Raw genomic sequence first — 2,903 nt, 5'->3', positions numbered from 1 at the left:
ACGCTACATATCCTCAGACTCTTTCATTAAACATACAGAAACCTGAAATTATGCTAGAGGATTCAATCAAGATAAACTCGAGTAATGGTGTCAAGAAGCAAATCAAGACGCTTAAACTTTCAACAATCAAGAAACAAGTATGAGCATGTACCCATATTCAAGATAAACATATTCAAATGAGGAAGTACTTATTCTAATATTTCTTTTATTATGTTTTTTTTACTATAATTTTATGGTATATTTATGTGACCGACGAAATTTGCAACTTATGTTTATTAGTGATTGATTCAATTTGACATAGATGTGAACATGTTTATATTTGATTTATCATTTACGTTGTCCAGTTGTTACTAAACAAACTCAAGACAACATTTAGACCCATCCTAAATACAATTGTATGTTACACATTTTGTTACAACTTAAAAGAACTACGTGTACGTATAATTCTATGAAAAGAATAAAAAAACAACATGCTAGACGTAAATCAATATAAATAAGAAGAAACGACAATATAGATCAAAGGGTGATATAATAAGGTCTTCATCTCCTCTTTCGAATCTCTGTCTGCCACTCTAGTTGTTGCTTTCTTTTTGTTACGTTGAAAGCAACTGCGTCATTTATAGCAACTCGAATTTTGTGTCATCAACTTTCACCTGATAGCAGTGTGACTTTGATGATCGATAATTTCTTTACTGGCAACATCGGTCATTTCTTTATCGGTTTGAAGTATCATTCACTCGTATTATTTACCCCTTGCACCAACCATATGGCCATTTCCTCCCTTTCATACGCCCATGTGGTTATTTTCTCTTATCATATGGCCCGTCTGACGATATGAGCCATATTAGTATGACACGCTAGTGAAGTTTTTTTTTCCTTATTTTGAACGGAAATTGTTATATCAACCTCTATTCATGTATAAATTACACTAAAGTTTAACCCTTGTTTGGGATTTTGAATCCAAAAACTCTCACCTAAGGGCTAGTCCCACAATAACAACAACAAAAATTTAAATAGTGTGTTAGTGTATGCCTCTCTAAAACATATACAGAGCATATACAGAGTATTTTATAATCCAAATAGAAATTTAGTTATTTTAGATGGAAAGTAACAAATATTTGTATTTATGTTATATAGAAGGCACTTGTGAAAATCGGGTATAAAAGATCTGTATAAAAACACTTGCGTATAACTTATAATTAAGAATAATATAACAACCGTTAACAATAATTCATTATATAATTTATATTCTTTTGCCTTTTGGTCTTTTTGTGGGTTCTTCATTCATATTTAATAACTCCTGTATCATAACCGAACATGTTTCTATAGCTATTACTTAAGTTTTTTTATTCTAATTGGCATAACTTTTTAGTAAATAAAAAGAAGGGTTTAACTAGAGAGAATAAAACACAAATAGTAAAATAAAAACATGTACCTTGATTATTCTTCAAATATTCTATAAGTAATTTTGTGGTTCAGTTTTATGTTTACTATAAATGATTATGAATATTTATTTTATTCTTATTTGAGAATTAACATACTTGTTAAAATCATAAACTGAAATGATATTGAATTGGCACAAGTCTAGAACCACAAAGTTAACTGGACAAACCTATTGACTTCTATAATCAGCTATAACGTCAATTCGCTCTTTATCTATTATTGAGTTCGGTCCAACCGATGAACCAGTAAAACGATCGGTTAATAACCAATCTGATTATAAAAAAATTGACAGATAGTTTAGTACTTGTGATTTTATAAGCGTATAGTATTTTAGTCAAACTTTAACTAAACTATCTTACGTTAAGAATTAAATCAAATCATGTTTAACAATGTTAGAACTAATGTGAGGTTAGAAAGCCGTCCAAACCAATATACATGAGGTCAGAAAACCAATGATTGAAAAATAATATATAACGTGCAAATAATGCAAAATAATTGACCTCATAGTTCATGCTTGTTTTATTTTTAATCTTATCATAACCAACCCATCATGTTTAATTGGATTATAAAATCATCCTTCTAATATAATGAACCTGAAACCTAATTATAAAATCAAACTATTTTTAAAATGTGGAAACCCAAGGTCATGGTCGAGGCTCGGCCAAGATGAACACAGCTGATCGATGGTGTCAAAAAGCTAATCGAGACGCTTAAACATTAAAAAAAGGTATGAGCATGTCTCCATCTTCAAAATAAGCATATTGTAAGTACTTGTACTTATATAACTTCTTTTATGTTAATGTTTTGTTTCTGTTGTGTATCTTATATTAATGTGGCTGATGAAATTTGAAACTTATGTTTATTACTGAATATTATCAAGCCGGCATTGATGTGATCATGTTTATATATAGTTGACTTGTATTGTTCTTTTACTTCATGAATTCATTACACCATTTAGATATATCCTAAATATGATGTATTTTTAGGGAAAAAAAACACCACCACACAATTGGGTAATGGGTATGTATTTTATAATGTACAATAATAGAAAATGATACAGTCGGAACTCTTTAATGCATAAAAATATTAGAAATACGAAAAAAAGGTTTAAAATATAAATTTGATAGAAATATTTACTAGGTGATACACTACCTAAAACCATATGACCATTACCCTAACTATATATCCAAAACATTATTTTTTTACCGAGCACCCTCTCTATTCCTACAGGATAGAGGTAAGTTTGTCTACATCTTACCATACTTGAACCCTATCATAACCTTGTTATTGGTGAGATTTACTGAATACGATGGTGACGATCATCACCTAATAACATTAACATACATGTACGTGATCATTATCCATTCTGAATGCCTCGGGTTCTAAATAATCCCGTCAGATGCAGGTTTTTTTGTCATTCCTAAATCCTAAACTAACTCACGTAGACCGATTTCTATATG

This window comes from Bidens hawaiensis, unplaced genomic scaffold (genome assembly GCF_021521415.1).
Source record: "Bidens hawaiensis isolate Kalapana, Puna unplaced genomic scaffold, B.hawaiensis_p1.1 tig00012997_1, whole genome shotgun sequence".
Lineage (NCBI taxonomy): Eukaryota > Viridiplantae > Streptophyta > Magnoliopsida > Asterales > Asteraceae > Bidens > Bidens hawaiensis.
Note: the sequence above shows the minus strand (reverse complement) of the source record.